Source organism: Pygocentrus nattereri, chromosome 6, assembly GCF_015220715.1.
Source record: "Pygocentrus nattereri isolate fPygNat1 chromosome 6, fPygNat1.pri, whole genome shotgun sequence".
NCBI classification, from domain to species: domain Eukaryota; kingdom Metazoa; phylum Chordata; class Actinopteri; order Characiformes; family Serrasalmidae; genus Pygocentrus; species Pygocentrus nattereri.
Window position 1 is genome coordinate 18,930,171 of NC_051216.1, and position 17,652 is coordinate 18,947,822.

At 40.2% G+C, this 17,652-nt stretch overlaps 1 protein-coding gene across 1 annotated transcript in view; it reads right to left on the reverse strand.

The window, feature by feature from the left end:
• Positions 1 to 17,652, reverse strand: part of bmpr2b (bone morphogenetic protein receptor, type II b (serine/threonine kinase)) — a 70,962-nt gene that overhangs the window by 41,011 nt on the left and 12,299 nt on the right. The window lies entirely within an intron of this gene.

The following is a 17,652-nucleotide window of genomic DNA, read 5'->3' on the forward strand; positions in this document are numbered from 1 at the left end:
AAAACCATTTGTTTGAGCTCACTCTTTTATTAAAGAGAAGGCTGGCAGCTAAGCACCAGTGGTTCATTATGTGCAGCATAATCCTACTAAAACAGGAGAGTTCACTAAAGAACAGTCCAGATCAACAGTATTAAATCTAAATTAATCATATGCAAAAACATGAGTCGAGTCTGTAGGTGGTCCGAACACACTCATCGGTAGCCAAACAACAGAACACCTGGGTCCTACTCTGCACCTGCTGTTCTACAATATAAGCAGTGCATGCACAAAAAGTGGACTATTACACAAAAACGCTCATTACAATGCTCTCTGAAAGTGCTATGACAACAGGAGATGGGAGGGAACAGCTAACAAAAACAAACTGGTCATCTAAGCTGTGCATGTTTTACAAAGCAAATCTATAGATGTGCAGAATCAGAAAGGATAATATTACTTAAGATTTCAATCTAATGGCTCAATGCCCATGATTAAGGCCAAGGTGTGCATTAATATACATAGCCCTCAACAACCCTTCTGTGATCAGAGAAATGAAAAAAGGGGGCTTTTAGAACACAGTCATGTATTTAATGTCCTCAGAATCATGCTGAATGATAAATGCGCAGTGAAAAGGGCTTCCCTTATTTCCATAAACAGAGCCAACGAAGCTGGGATGCCTGTCTCTCTGCCGATAGCAATCTCTGCTGCAGCTGGCCTGCTCTCACCCCAACTGTATCCTGCAAATTAATCCTGCTGCTTGCTTTCTTTTGCCCTCTTTCTCAGCTTCTCTCTCTCTCTCTCTCTCTCTCTCTCACCCGCCCCTTTTCTCCCTGTCATGCAAATAACCAGGCTGAGTCTGCGTGTTAGCGAGAGGGAAAAATTGTAATGGCAGTCGTTTATCAGCCTGAGTGAAGTCATGGAGCTGTGCTATTGTATTGTATAAGCATTCAGACAGTGAGTGGGAAAGGTGGGGGGACCCCTGAAAGAGCATCAGTGCTACACTCCCTACTTCCCCCATGCTGTCTGAGTGGAGACATGAGGAGGCTACATGCTCAGAAAAGTGAGGGAGTGTGTCATTATATATATATACACACACACACACACACACACACACACACACACACACGTATAATACGTATAAATAATACGCATACAGATGCAAAACATATTCAAAGCCACTCTTCATGAGATTCCTGTTTTTCATGATCGACATTGCTGGGAGTGGGCTTTGCACATACAAGAAACATCAATAATAAGAATAACAGGACTTTTGTTTGACAAACTTTTCTTTGCATCATACACTGGCTATTATTTTTTTCCTTTCAGTTGAGACTAGGCTTAATCCCTGTCCAGGAAAAAAAGACAGAAAAATGTTACTCCTAACACCCTGTAAAACTAGACAGACCACCAAAACAGTCACTACCAAGCTTCACTCTTGCTTCAGTTCTGAAAAACAAACCAAAAAAAAAAAAAAAAAAGGCTGTTTAGCTGTCAAGAAGCCCTCACTGAGAAAAAGAAATAGACTAAAAGAAGAAAATTTGCAAAACAAATAAAGAAGCTGCTGGTGTTTTCCAGAGCCCAGAATTTAAAAACATCACTGAATCTGGCAAAAAACTGCAACCAACGTTCAGAACTGAACTTTGAAGTTGTGGAAAAATATCCTGGCAGATTTATATTAATAAAAAAAATAAAAATAAAAAAAAAGACAGAAGCAAAGGGTGGACTAAATAGTGAGGAAAACTGATGTTAGCTTTTTCCTGATGCTGAAATATGATTAACCTGTTGTTAATTGTTAATGTTAATGGCCACTTAAATACAGTACTGTGTTTATACACACAGACAGAGAGATAATGAGACAGAGAGAGAGAAAGACACAGAGAGAGAGAGAGAGAGAGAGAGAGAGAGACAAAGAGATTAGCTGCTGCATGGCCCTGAGGGAGGGCTTTGTCTGCCTCTCGTCAGGAGAAAAGCCTGTAACAGCTGCACCAAGTCCTCCTTGCCAGTGGGACTGCCTCTGCATCACCATAACACACACACGCTCAAAAAGTCATAGCCAAATGAATGTGTCCTTTGCATGGTAGTGGCTGCCCCTTATCATGGCTCAAGTGAGAGGTTAGCAGGAATGTTCACGGTGGAGAGATGTGCCCAGTTAGAGGCGTAAGAGCAAAAGAACAAGAACACATCACCTATGCTCTGGTGGATCATAGTGAGGGAGAGAAACAGAGGGATGAAGATATTTGTCTTTGCCTCTCAGGCTTGGACAGGACAGGGTCCTGAGGACTGTTCTGCACAGTGCTGAGATAAAAAAAAAACCAAAAACTTTTTTTTGCTTTACAATGTTGCTGCTAATTCTACACCAGAGCTTGATTCATCAAATGGCTGGTCTGAGCTCTGCTCTGAATTCCCAATAAATCAACAAGTCTCATTGTGAAAAGGTAAAACTAGGACTGTAACTATCAACTACACTGGTACTTAACTGAACAACAAAAAAGCATGTGCTGTCTATCAAAAATTTCAAAATACTAATTCTTATGCATTATATTTGTGCATACTTTTACCATGCTGTTCATTTCTAATTCATTTGTGTAGGTTAATCTATGTGTCACAGCTGCATTACCCGTTCTCTTTAAAAGATGCAATTAACCTTTTTAGAAATATTTATGCTATCCAGAGAACTAGGATCCACATCATCTAATCTTGCTGTCAGCAATAAATATTAAAGCCAAAACAATAAGTAAAAAACGTCTGTGTATATTTGCATGCATGTGTTGACAGTGAGCTCTGGGCCGTGTCTTTGTTGTGGAAGCAGAGAGGGAGGTCATTAGACGCGACAGTTTCCTGTAATTTGGGTGAAAAGCTGTCTGCCTGCTCTGGAGCTGAGGGGTGGAGAGGAACATGCCAGCCTACACACGTACCCTGGTCTCTCTCTCTCTCTCTCTCACTCACACACACGAAAAACTGCACAGTGTCTGTGCTGTGGCTCCAGGAATACATGCTCCAAGCAGCAAAGTGGAGAGAGAGAGAGAGAGAGAGAGAGAGAGAGAGAGAGAGAGAGAGAGAGAGAGAGAGAGAGAGAGAGAGAGAGAGAGAGAGAGAAGAGTGGAGAGAAAAAAAGGATAAAGAAAAAATACAGGAGAGAGAAATGGAAAGCGAGACAGTGAGGAAGTAAGACAGAAAGGGAGGTTCAGAAATAGAGAGCAAGAGAAAGACAGCACAAAAAATGAAATGAAAGAGGGAATGAAAGAGAAATAGAATGTAGGTAAAGAAATAAGAGTGAGAGACAGACAAAGAAAACAGAAAAACTAGAGAAAAATAAAAAAGAAAGAATGAACAAGCACAAGCGCACAGAACACACAGGACACATTAAAACCTCAGAGAAATCCACTCTCCATGCTCGGTTTTCTCCTACGTCAGGCTAAAGATTCTTTTCAGCTGTCGTCTTCTGTTCAAACAGCCATTATGTTACAACCAGCATTCCTGAGCCGGAGCCCAAAATGAAAATCTATACATTTTCTACCTAGTTCTTAAAAAGGCACAAAATCATTGCAATACAAAAAGATTCTAAAAATATAGGATATGGGCCACCCTGGGTATACTGTACTGTACATTTTGTAATATTTAATTTGCAGAATGTTTTATACACACACATGACGAAAATGACTTGTTGATGTTAGAGGTCAGAGGAGAATGGGCAGACTTGTTCGAGATGATAGAAAGGCAACAGTAACTCAAATAACCACTTGTTACAACCAAGGAATGCAGAATACCATCTCTGAACGCACAACACGTTGAACCTTGAAGAAGATGGGCTACAGCAGCAGAAGACCACACCAGGTGCCACTCCTGTCAGTTGAGAACAAGAAACAGAGACAACAATTCGCACAGGCTCGCCGAAATTAGACAACAGAAGATTGGAAACATGTTGCCTGGTCAGATGAGTCTTGATTTCAGCTGCGACATTCATGGTATGAATTTGACGTAAACAACACGAAAGCATGGATCCATCCTGCGTTGTATCAACGGTTCAGGCTGGTGGTGTAATGGTGTGGGGGATATTTTCTTGGCACACTTTGGGCTCCTTAGTACCAACTGAGCATCGTTTAAATGCCACAGCCTACTTGAGTATCGTTGCTCACCATGTCCATCCCTTTATGACCACAGCGTACCCATCTTCTGAAGGCTACTTCCAACAGGATAATGCACCATGTCACAAAGCTCATATCATCTCAAACTGGTTTCTTGAACATGACAATGAGTTCACTGTACTCCAATGGCCTCCACAGTCACAAGATCTCAATCCAATAGAGCACCTTTGGGATGTGGTGGAATGGGAGATTCACATCATAGATGTGCAGCCGACAAATCTGCAGCAATTGCGTGATGCTGTCATGTCAATATGGACCAAAATCTCTGAGGAATGTTTCCAACTTGTTGAAAGTATGCCACGAAGAATTAAGGCAGTTCTGAAGGCAAAAGGGGGTCCAACAGTACCTTTTAATAAATAAATACCTAATAAAGTGGCCACACACACACACACACACACACACACACAGTTTATATGGTAGCAGCTGCCTGTGTTTTAACATTTCTGTGGTTTAATGCTGCATGCTCAGTAAAAAAAAAATGCATTACAAAATTACAAGATGATATACTTCTTTCTTTTTTTTATTCCAAACCATGTATATTTAAATACCCAGCGAGGTAAAAAGAACTCCAAGATCAGTTTGGATATCCGTATACATAACAGTACTCTCTCCAGGTTTATTTCTGTCCCGTTATTTTCATTGTAAAAACCGAAAATCCATGGAACCTCAAATACAAAAATAAATAAATAAACAAATATATAAATAAACAAATAATTTGGAGGGTGCCATTTTCTTCACCGCACCTGCAGAGGGCACAGTTCTCTTACTAACACTTACAGGGAAGGGAGAGTAGGAGAGTGAGGGAGAAGGGCTGTGGATGAGATGAGGCCAGAGTTACGGAGGGAGGAGGAGGGGTGCTTATTGTTTTTGGGATAGTGGAGGCAGGCTGTACCAGTTCAGCACTGCCCTGCTACTGTTTATGCTCCTGCTCAAGGTCAACTCTGCTGCTGCTCAGAGGCACGTCAGCCTTTTTCAGAGATAACGTTCAACTCTGCCTTACTGAGGACCTTCAGCTCGGACAGCACCCCCTCCTCCTCCTTATCCTCCATTCTTTCTCTGCGTTTTGGAGAAAAATCACAGTGAAGCAGCCCACACTGCGCTAACACACTGTGTGAGTCATTTGCTATCGTTTCTGCACAAAAACCCTGTGCTTTCCTACAAAGAATGAAAGGGAATAAAGGAGCGCTTTAACCTAAGCCGAGTACAAATCGTGATTAATTTATTGTGTGTCGGGTCCAGGCCAAAAGCTGAGGCAGTGCTTGCCAAAAGGCCAGAGGGCCTGTGGCTCTTTGCTTTAGTCTGGGGTTGCTGGCACAAGCCCCATCTCCTGCCACTCTCTCTTTCCTCTCACTCGCGGCCGAGGGCAGGAGGGAGCACTGCTGTGGGGAACGGAGCACAACCATTCTCCCCCTGTTCTGGAGACGAGAGAGCTGGAGGAAATATAGGACAGAAAATTGTTCTGCAGCTCCACAACCATCTGCTGCAGCACCATCATGAGAGCACATCTCAGCACTCAGGCACAGGGTTGGGTGAAGTCTACTGCTGATCTGGGAACGGCTCTGCAGCTCTGCAAATAATGGCTACATTATTACATATTATTATTACATGCGGGGTAGGTTGTGGTCAATTTAAAAACCTGCAAGAGTTCATTATTTTTTGTGAAGGGTGTAATGGTAGATGTATTTTCTTAATAATGTTAAGAAATGTCATTCTGCAGAGCTATGATTATATACTACACATTATACTACACAAACCACTAACTCTTTTAAACAGAGCTGTTAAATGACTGAAATCATTCATCATAAATCGCTTTCAGTTCTGCTGTTAAACACATGTGTCTTATTTGCTTAATCCTAAAGAGACTTTTCCCTTTGAAAAGCTTTAAATTTTGTTACAGCCATTTGAGTGATCAAAATAAGCTTCATCAGAATGCATTTATTACTTTTAATAACTTACATTATTTTCATAATGTGAACACTATAATAAGAATCTAAACATGAAAATCATTTGACCTTTATGTCCTCAGAGATCCCCAGATGGTCCACAATTTTGCAACAGGAATGGTGCAACAGACTGATTTGAAAACCACCGATGTCAAATATACAACATTCATGGGTTCTAACTCCTCTGCAATTGTAGCCTTTTCGCGCTCATTCATCCAGCTTGTGAATTTAGGATACAGCGGAGGCTCTCAAGGGGAACCGAAGCTTTCCACTTTGCTGTTGCTTTTGTTAACTTTGCTGCTCGTTGATTTATCCATAGTTGTCCCACGAGCCGTGTCCAGCATAGTCTGCCAAATTACTGATATTGCAACATCAGCAGTGTTTTGCATGTAAATGATACTTCAGACTCGATGTCCTTCAGTGATAAACAAACGAGAGGGTTACAGTCACGGAGTCATAGCAACATACAGTGCATGAGCAACTAGGCTTCAGGGTGGAACTACAGATAGTTCATAGGGTCAAACTAGGAAAATGAGCTGGTTTAAAAAAAAAAAAAAAAAAAAAAAAAAAAAAACTGTGGCACTACTCATTTATCATGCTGAATTAACGTGTTAACTCAGACACCACTAATTTTGCAAAGTAACATTCCTGTAGCGATCTTATAAAACAGTGCAATGGAGCTATAAATAATAAGAAAATTAACAGGATGCACCCAAATTCCTGGTTTTGATAATCAACTCAAATTTCAATGCACTTTCATACATTCATTCATTTTTTTTACTTTCTATAACAGTTTATTTACTTTCTAACACTAAAATCTTCAGCACATTTTATAGTCTACCAAATAACTATCAAAATCTTAGTGGTTTTTGTATGTTGCATGTCTTTATGTACTGTGATATACGTTCTGTTTGTTCTGTTTTTCCTCATTTGAAACGTTTTTTGTTCATCTACCCCATGAAAAATTCAGATACATGCTTGTTCACTTTACTATCAAGTAATGTAAAGGCAAATTAAGTGTTTTCTTATTTTATTAACTCCACTTTTATTTAGCTAATGTGCCGAAACTCCAAGCTTTGTTAATACTTCACTGGCACGTTTTATGCTGTTTTTTTCAGGAATTTAAATGTGAACTGACCCTGAACTGATAGCAGAAACTCCTACATGTGGTGATGAATAAAATGTTACAAGCTAGTACAGAGTGTACTGGCCTCTAATATGCAGTGAAGTTTGTGAAGGTTTCAAAAACCATCCACTGTACTACACTGGTCTAAAATCAGAAGTGTTCAGGGGTCGTTCAGCAGCAATGCCCAGATATTATCCCACAGTGACCAAGGACTACCATTTTGCACAAATTATAAATGTTATTGAAAACCATCAGCCAGTTCAAGCAAGTGGCTACACAGCCAGTCCTTTGCAAAGGGCCTGCAGCTAGTGCAAAGCAATGTACATGAGGAAATGAGACACTTCTGTGATATAGATTTGTTGTGTCTATTCACCTGAGGACATTTACAGCAGCCTATGCATTTTCATTTATTCAAGGCTATGGCAATAATGCAATAAGAGACACTTGCATGAACAACCAAGTCACAGCTACACAAAACCTTGAACTTAGAATTTTAGACTATAAAGCTTTAAAAAGAACATTCCTCTGCTACATTGCAGAGACCAGTACCAATTACTCCCTATTGAGTAGTACCCACCTCTATATCTTCACCTCATCTGCCTCAGCACCAGAACACTGCCCTTAACATCTGTGTGGCATTCTATTCAACTTAAGACCAACTCTTCAAATCATAAAATAGAAGGGTCATGGATGACCACCTCAATCTGTGGTCACTGCAGTACCGTGTCAAGGGAAAATGAGAAAAGCATAAACAAAAGCATGAAAAAGGCCACTGCTCAATTTTGTTACACAGTTCAGCATAGCTTAGGCCACCATATGTTTCCACAGGCGTTTACTGGCACTTATGTAAGCATAACAGTGTAGTGGACAGGCTGAGCTGAGCCATTCGAGCAGCAGTATGACTCTAGCTGCCATGTCTGAGACGTAAACAGAAACTGTTGGGCCTCTCTCACTCCTGCCTTCCAGGAAGTAGAGTGCTAGTCCTGGGCAGTGCTGAAGAGAATTGATAAAATTCAACTCGGAGTATTAGATGATGTTTAAGTCTGCATTAATAAAGTTAATGCACTAATGCTTCCTGAAAACTGGTTCTCTATGCTAAAAGAATGTCTAATAACCCTGACATCTGTTTTGCTTCTTCTAAAAATCACATTAAACTGAACCTAAGTATTAATCAGACATTAATTTTCTACAAAGTAAATTTGTTTTGTTTTAATACATTTTAAAACAGTCTAAGGTACTTGGCAGACTACTAGGGGTGCTATACAACACAGTGTTGTCTGGATTTGAAGCATTTTTCCAACACAGAGGCTAAAAATACATATAATAATAATAATAATAATAACAATAACAACAACAACAACAACAACATGTAATTAAATGTTATTTTATTAGAGTATAGTTGTATTAAAATATAGTATTTGAAACAAATACAATGCTTTGTAATGTCCTGATTACACCTCAATAAAATTAAATACACTGCGTGTTATACTGTTACATTCCTACAAATTATATAATAAAGTTGCAGGTAATAAAAGTTTTTCATACATATCAATATAGCTAAAACTAAAAATCTCAACTCTAGTGCTAAGTACCATAGCTGGGTCTTATCAGCTCACCAAAGACTGTGGGACAGCGAAGCTCATGCCCCCGAGAGGGGAGTGAGTGTGTTATTCCCCAGAACTAATCTAACCCCTGTTCTTAGTTGAAGGCCAAAGCTGATCATTCAGGTTTCCTGACCCCAGTCACCGTGCAGTAGTAAGATAGATAAAGGAGAAGGTTTTGCTGGCGTTCGTAGAGAGAAGCTAGTAGGGGTACACATGGGTGTTTACACAGAGGTTCCAAAGTCAGTCATTTATCATCCTAAAATGTTACAAAATCCTGTAAGCTTTCCTGCCAAAAAGACTGTCGTTGTCTGGCAGGCCTCTGCCATAGTAGAGAAAATGGAAAAACAGATCCAACTACTATGGCTTAGGTATGCAAAATTTACACAGTGTTGATGACCTGAAACATATATTCTGATTAATAGAAATAGGCTGTTCAGTGCATAACCAACTGCAAAATTAATACTGAGATCGGAAAAACACCAGAAAAATGGACAGAAAATATATAATTAACTAGCATTTAATATATTTACATATTAAAGAGCAAATACATATTTTTATACTTCAGATGAAGATAAGCATTACAGTACACCCTGACCTGCAACACAGAGACAATGTTCTCCACAACAAACAATCACGCCCTTTGACCCAATCCTCTTCGCTAAATGCCAGACAGCTGGATTGTGTGTATGTGCATGTGTGTTCAGTTGGAGTTGGGGTTGTGAGAGGCTTATAGAGGGCAGCAGCTCGGCCTGTCTGGACCCCTCCCTCTGATCTGACACTCAGCTCCCCTCAGTCCCTGGGGGGTCTTAAAGCTGCTTTGACCTGCAGACCACCAGGCTCTCTCACTGTAGAAGCAAGTTACTTGCTCATGAAGTGCACTGGTGGGGTGTTTGGGTGCAAGATGTAGATAGAGAGAACATGGCAGGGCAGCAGGTGACCCACTGACCAAAAAATTTAAGGAGAGATACCTTCAAAAACGCACTAACTATTAAAACAAGGGGAAAGCAGATATCATATATGGGGCATTAATATGTGAATAATAAATGAATCTTTTGGCACTGCTACATAAATGCATAATCTGATTATCCAAGCTGACATATTTAATCAGATTCTGACATTACTTACTGAACGAACAAGTAAAAAACACACACACTAGCTCAATCAAGAGCAGCCTGTGTGATATGAGCCGAATCAAACAATCAAATTTGGTGGTTGTGAACATATCTGTAATTTTCTTTTGCTGGAAGCAGAAAGCTTTAAAATTGCTGTTTCTGCTTCTATGCACAGCAGGTGGCAGAGAATAAAAGCCTGTGTCCGAAGTGCTTAACTATCCCATCATTCAGTGTGTCACCTAGGCAACAGACATCACCAGCCTGGTGATGTGTCTAGGTGGAAGCTGTGTCTAGGTGGAAGTGGACAGCCATCACAGCCTCATACACACAAACAAGTACCACGTGAGCCTCAGTGCACACAATCAAGCACACAGCTATGGCTACAGGCATGAAAATACACAAAAACTTTAAATGAGATTATTGAACGCATGAAAAGAAGCGAGACCGCAGGAAGCAGATCATAAGAAGCAGCCAGATAAGGACAATAAAGAAAATAGCGAGAGATATGAGCCACCATCACATATACTGCATAAAACTTGATTCAGGATAAATTGTAATTTCTAATGGTAATTGTTTGACTTTTATTTAAACAAGAAGTGGCAAGATGTGGCCTGCTAGGTGTGGATTTGTGTGAAGCTTTTTTTTTTTTTCACACCAGTCACAAGTGAAAAGTGAACACACTTGGAGTAGAATGCTAATTGCTAATTCTGTTACATCAGCTAACAAACACTCGCATTGGCTAGAATGATGGAGGACAGCAAAGGCAATCCTACTCACACAGAGAGAGGAAGGCCAATTCTCTTTCCTTGGAATCTCGGCCATGGATGACTGTGGCATTGCAAGGGACTGAACTCCCAACGATAGAGCACATGCTTGGACACTTGCACCACTCAGAGCCGCAATAATGTAGGTTTGCAGATTCTGCTTATGCGCTGTTGTTGTGAGATCACAAGCCTGAATCCTGACAATGCCAGAAGTTCAAAAGCGTACAACTGATGCAACTTATATTTGGATGTAGTGATACTATTAAACCTAAAAAAGTAAATGTATTACACACTGCGTATCGTGAAAATGTCTCTTATTATGATATTTTCGCCATATAGCCCACCTTTATTTACAGTTGCCTAAATGTTTGCCAGCAAGTTCAAAAGGAAATAACTTATGATCAATTTCTCATTAGCATGTCTGCAACCACACTGAACACTCCAAGATTTAGCTAGCTAAAATGTACTTGGTCACTTAACTAAATGAATAGAATATCTTATATTTTTTATTATTAAAGTAGTGGCTTTAAAATCATTTGGGAATTGGAACCATTTGTAGGAATTGTTCGTGGTATCAGAATAGTCGTATTTCAAATGATTGAGCTCTACACAAAACACCACTGTCCTGCTTCTACTGCTCTAAACAGGCCTCAAACAAATCTCAAAAGTTCCCACTCAGGCTTTCTTGTCTCAAACATGTCCTCTATTCACAGAAGGACACACTTCCTTGGTTATAAACCTCCAAGGTATTGATTTAAACTGCCCTTTGTTGCATTTCTTCCCCCTTCCCGCAACTGGCGTGGGTCCAGTATGGTTGCTGAGAGACGATGAATCAGACAGGCAGACGGGATTAGAGATATCTGTCTGCGGTCTGTCTGTGACATCAGTGAGAGTATCAGGAAGTATTTCTTCCTTCAACTCACCTGTTGACTCATCGAAAGGTGCTGTAACAGGCATGGACCTGCCTTGTAATACCACTAGCTTGCTTTCTCTTTAACTACAAACTTCTCTGCCAATCTAGGCTTTGCCTCTCAATACTATAATGCCATCTGACAGGAGATAACAAATGATACCACTCTAAGTTACTGCTAATTCCTCACTGAGACCACAATGTTAAATGGCAAAAGATGCATGTTTACGAGAAATCCACACATACACACACACACACACACACACACACACACACACACACACACACACACACACACTTTATATAATGACAATAAATTACTACCACTATGTAACAGATCTAGAAAAATGAACAGCCCAGTCTACACACTGAAAGAAATTAATAGACCTATCTAATGCTGGCTATAAGACAATAAGCTGCAAAGTGGGAAAAGAGGTCTTAATAATGAATATTCATCAGCCACATATCAGGGAGGGAGAAAATTGATGATAATTATTACTCTTGCTGAGGGATGATGAGCTTTCCGAAGAACTCTGAGCAAGGGAGGAAAAAAAAAAGAAACTTAATTGAGTTTCTTGCTGCCTCATGTGGGCACTGTTCCTCATTAAAAACAATGATTTGAGAAATCGGACATGCTTGGGCATGAAAATTTCACAATATCTGCTTCTTAAAAGTTTTATGCCTGTGATCATAAATTTTTTGGACCTGAAGTGAATTTGCCTGTCAATCGCGCAGTGATGCCACGTTCCTCAATGAGCAGCCAGCACTCTGTGTTTGGCTCTCAGGTCTGCCAGAGATGGACAGAGATGGTCTGGGGAGAACAACACCAGGAGACATGGACGGCAGCACCTGCTCTCTCAGTCAGCCATATTCTTCCATCTGGAGACGGCCTAACATCCCTACATCTCACCATACGTTCATCCGTCTACTACTCTCTTTAGAGAAGGCAGACCTCTTACCTGACTTAACATACTCTGACCTACTGTGAATTTCTCATGAGCTACCTCAGGACTGAATCCACTGAATGTGTAATTCTAAATTATTCAGCTGTGAAAACTGAGAATGCTTCCAAAGGTGCCTGGTTACAAATGACTGAATTTGAAACACTGCCAAATACCTTGGTTTGCCACATGAGAGCTCTTTGTTCCAGAGAATTTATTGAAAAGCTCTTGCTAATTCCAAAGTTGATTACACAGAATTTCTGAATGCAGATTTAAATCAGCCGTAACGTGACCTAGTTTTCTAACTAGAAAAGAGGGAAGAAGAATATAAGAGGAATACAGATACTACAAACCACATACTGAAGTAAGCGTTACTCCACTTGATCAGGTCAGGCGCAATCATGCTTTCTCATGCTCTCCTCAAAGGCCTAATTTATTCATTATTCTGTAATTTATCTTTCACCAAAGCTGTAAGTATAGCTCCAGCTGTACTGGTGAAATATTGTATTAACACCCCATCCAAACATTCCAACTGGAGGCTAATATTGCATTATGACATAAGAAATCTGCTAGGTACTACATGACAATGTAGGTGTGCAATATGAGCTAAAATCTCTTTCACAGTATCTTCCACTGCTCTGATGATAGTCTGATGACTGATAGTCACAATATTCAAAAACCTCATTTATAATAAAATGAATAATTACTTGATGCTAATAATACCAAAAATATTTTAACATATAAAAGTTAAACATGACCTAAGCTACTACTTAAATTTACAAAATTAAGTACCGTTAGACAATTTGAAACTAAAAAGTTTTCTTTATTATGTAAATATTATAGTACTAAATTGTGTAAACACTAAGTTTGCTCCCATGACCCCTTCCCATTTGTTTTTACCTCTTTGCTCATCCTCAGTTCCTTTTCACACTTTGCAGTTGGTCTCTACAATAAAATTTCAGTGTTTGCTGCTGCATATGCCTGATGTATAAGGCTACACTTTCACACTGTACAGTAATACAAATGGCAATCAGCAGTGCAGTTACTATCTATGGGCTAAAATTCTCCTTTGTTGCATTTATAAGTTATTTCAGCTGAGCAAGTTTATGGTTAATAGGTCTCCGTGACAAGGCTGTTTGTGGCTCACTGTTTTTATGCTTTTAAATGGTATCACTACTATAGAAAAATTCTTATGAGACAATGTTATATCGATATTCACTTTCACACAGTAAACCTCTAATCTTAACTAGACATGCTCACTGGTTATTAATGTGCCATAAAGATACTCAGACACCAGGATTTAATATCATCATGCATTATGTTTTTCTGCTCACCGGCAGGAGCTAAGAATAAAGCCTGACAGAAAAGATTTCTTAGTAAAGTCACTTCCTAATATTTCATCCCAGGTTATCTATGTTGCTAGTAAGATTTGTGATTAGACCATCCAAAGTGGCCCCCAGCCTGCCTATAACTTCCTGTGTTTTACTGATGGCTCAGTGTGTCTCAAGGCCACTCAAAAGTGTACTAAAACAACTGCTTGTGATGCAAGTCTGAAGGTCAGCACAGCTCTTATTTGACAGAACACTTTCACAGTTCAGCTATGAATGTGAACTCTGAGAGCCCCTCAGAGCCACGTTACAGCTGCACCTATAAAATCTTCACTCGTGATATGTGAAAATGTTTCTAATTCCTGGCCTGGAACAAATTGGCAGTAGCATCAGAGATGCTATGCAGTGCTATGAATTCCACAACCCCTGCTCAGAAAAACATGAAGATCGTTGCAGATGGAGAACCTAAGATCTTAGGCAGAGCCATAAATCAGAGTGGCAAACTGACCCACCAGGTTGCTGGTAACCTATGTGCATTAGCAAGACATTACTGTGACGAAATACGTCATGAAGTTACGATGAAACTAGACATAGATAGATAGATAGATAGATAGATAGATAGATAGATAGATAGATAGATAGATAGATAGATAGATAGATAGATAGATAGATAGATAGATAGATAGATAGATAGATAGATAGACAGACAGACAGACAGACAGACAGACAGACAGACAGACAGACCACAGAGGACCAATCGATTGAATGTCACTTCAATACTCAGTATTAGCTTCCGTAAGCCAACAAGCAATACGTTTGCTCCAAAATCTAGTCCCGTGCTTCTTGACTAGTCTTCAATCCATTGAAGTCAGTAAGTACAACCACTTCCAGCATTTTGGTTTAAGCCACACCCCCTTTCCTTTTGTAATTCAAAAGCACATAAAAAGGACTATTTGGGAATCTTGCTCAAAATCAAGTTACCAGTATTTGTACTGAAAATTTAGCATGATACCCAGCCCTGGACAGGACACACCTCAAAATTAAATGATAACTGAATGATTTATGAGGAAGTGGTTGGTTTCCAAGGAGCCTTTTATCACAAATTACTGCTGGGATGACGAACCTCAACATTCCTCTCTAAATAGAGGTCTGTTAAATTATAGACATACTCAGTCTGACTGTCGTATTAAACAAGTGAATGTTTTCATTTTAGACAGTTAAAGAAACTGCTGCCTCTTCTTGATTGATTGAGTTTATCTATTGACCACTACTGAATTAATTCAATGATTGATTCAAAAGTAAACAGGAATAGTCAAGGACAAAAATACACCAGAAATGAAACCCTCTCATCTCAAAAATGGGAAGAAGACTCAATCAAAGGAAACAATGGGAGGAAACAATCAAAAGTGTTTTTCACAACAGCCACAATAATATGAACTAAGGGCAGTAAAATAAGTGTGCGGTAGAAGGGAGAAGGAGCTGCAGAGCACTGTTTCTGCTGGGCCGCACAGTAAGAACCCACCCTCTGGCTTTAGGGACTGAAATGTGAGCTCCATGACAAGCGGTTGCCCTTCTTCTCCTGATTGACGTTGCTGAATCCGATTACGTGCCAGGGCCCTCGCCGCAGTGGCAAACACACTGCCTTCACAATGTACATGCACACACGCACACACACACACGCTCCCCAGTCAAACTACATTTATCATTCTCCCAATACACAGGATAGGGTCTGTATCAAGTGCATGTGCACTAAATCTATAAGAAACTATGTGAAAACATGCAAAAAGTCTAAGCAGAAACATCAGAAATCCATCTATAAATAAAAAACATGCTTTAAACAGACTGATGAATATTTGGATCCACAGCACATTAGATTCTAATTTTCAGCAACAAAGGGGAAAAAAAGTTATTTTTTTGCCTCTCTCTTCCATCTCTCCAAGTCCCCACCTCTTTCCTCCCACCCTTCTCCTTCCCTCGCTCTCTCTCTTTAAGTTCCCAAGGAAAGCTGCATGGACTTGCTGGCAGGGTTCCAGACTTCAGTAAGGCACTAATGAGTATTTGGAGACTCCCCTCAGCACTGTCGACGCCATTTGGGACATGAAAAAGGACAAAAAGGAGAGGGGGAGAAAGGGGGGAAGAAAAAAAAAAAGACAGAGGAGGGAAAAAACCCAATTGGCTCACTCGTCTGCTCACCAGACAGGAACTACAGTTTTTTACCATCATCTAGCTCACTAAAGACTGTAAATAACATGCACAACACTCACACAGACACAAAAACAACAAACCACACAGACAGAACAAAGGCCCAAAGACATGCGAACAGACTCCAGACAATGTATAGAAATACACTGCATGACGGCGACACTGCTTACGTGCACACATTCACTTGAATAATACAATTGTGGCAAAGCACTTTACAGCGATGGTGGCCCAGTTTATCAAGAGAGCCAGAGAGAGTGATTAAAAGAGAGAGAAATACAGAGAGATGGAGGAAAAACAGAATGAATCACGCTGAGCTGGCATGAGGGAGTTTTCCCCCCTCCCTTTCTCCTGCGTCACCACTCTGATCCAGCCATTAAGTTCTTCCATCATTAGACCTCTTTAGTCGGCTTTCTGGTCTACGAGTACTCGGCTCAGCTGGGAGTAAATTTACCCGTTTCATGCTATACCCAACCAAAACAACATGAACTTTTCTGAGAAACAGGCTACTGCCTTGAGATATGCTAAGGATAAACAACATTCAAACCTGTCACAGAGCACAACAAAAAGAAAAATCATCAAGAAATGTCACCGGTTGAAAAACTAATGGAAAAGCTTGTAATGCTCAACATCCTATCATTCAAACAAAAGGAGCCAATCAGCTCTTTTGTGGAAATCTGCCCAAGCACAGTAGCCAAAACAAGCTGAAAAAAACTGTGTCATTTGAGCCAAACGGCACAAATTATTTGAGATTTTTTTGTCGGATTTTGCCATTTATTTTAAGATATGTTTTGAAACAGTAATTTGGCCTTCAGTGAGTCTGGTCTTGTATTACAAGAAATAACTGCCTGGTGGTGTTGCCAACATGGCCGCCACATGGACAGACCCCCCCCATAAGGACTTCGTAATAGCACAGAAAGGAAAGACATACATGACACTGAACATGCTGTTTTGAAGTATTTTGCAAGCACATCGTAATACCACAATGTCCACACCGAAGTGCTCATGATATATAATTTATGCATCACAAATTGGAGGTGTTTTTCCACTTCTGAGATTAGAGAGGTCTCTAATGAGGTAATGCAAAAATCGAGAAAGGCAGAATGTGATTCTACTGCACAAACAAATGCGGTTGGTTTTAATAGGTCAAGGGGCAGACCAAAAAGTGCCTAACCAGCTGAGAGTCAGTAGGGACATAAGGGGCAAGCAGGGCTGATGGGGCCTGATGACTAATGGAAACGTGCCCAAGCAACAGGGCAAACGGGTCATTTCTTGCAAATATCTCTATAAAACCACACCCACACCCACACCCACACACACACACACACACACACACACAAACCTTTGACTTGCTAAGCACTGTCACACAGTCATAAGCCCAAACAAAGTGCTATAGAGTAGCACTGGGTGGCGATTAAAGCAATCTCAGCCCATATTGCCATTGAGCTAACAATGATAACCTATTATCTTAATTTTTCTAATTGACACACACATACAAAAACACAAAGTTTGCAAACACACTTGCCTTTTTTCAGTTTGGATTTGAATAAACAGAAAAAAAAATTGTTCTGGCTGAAGGAACGAGCTGTATCTTGAAACTGCAC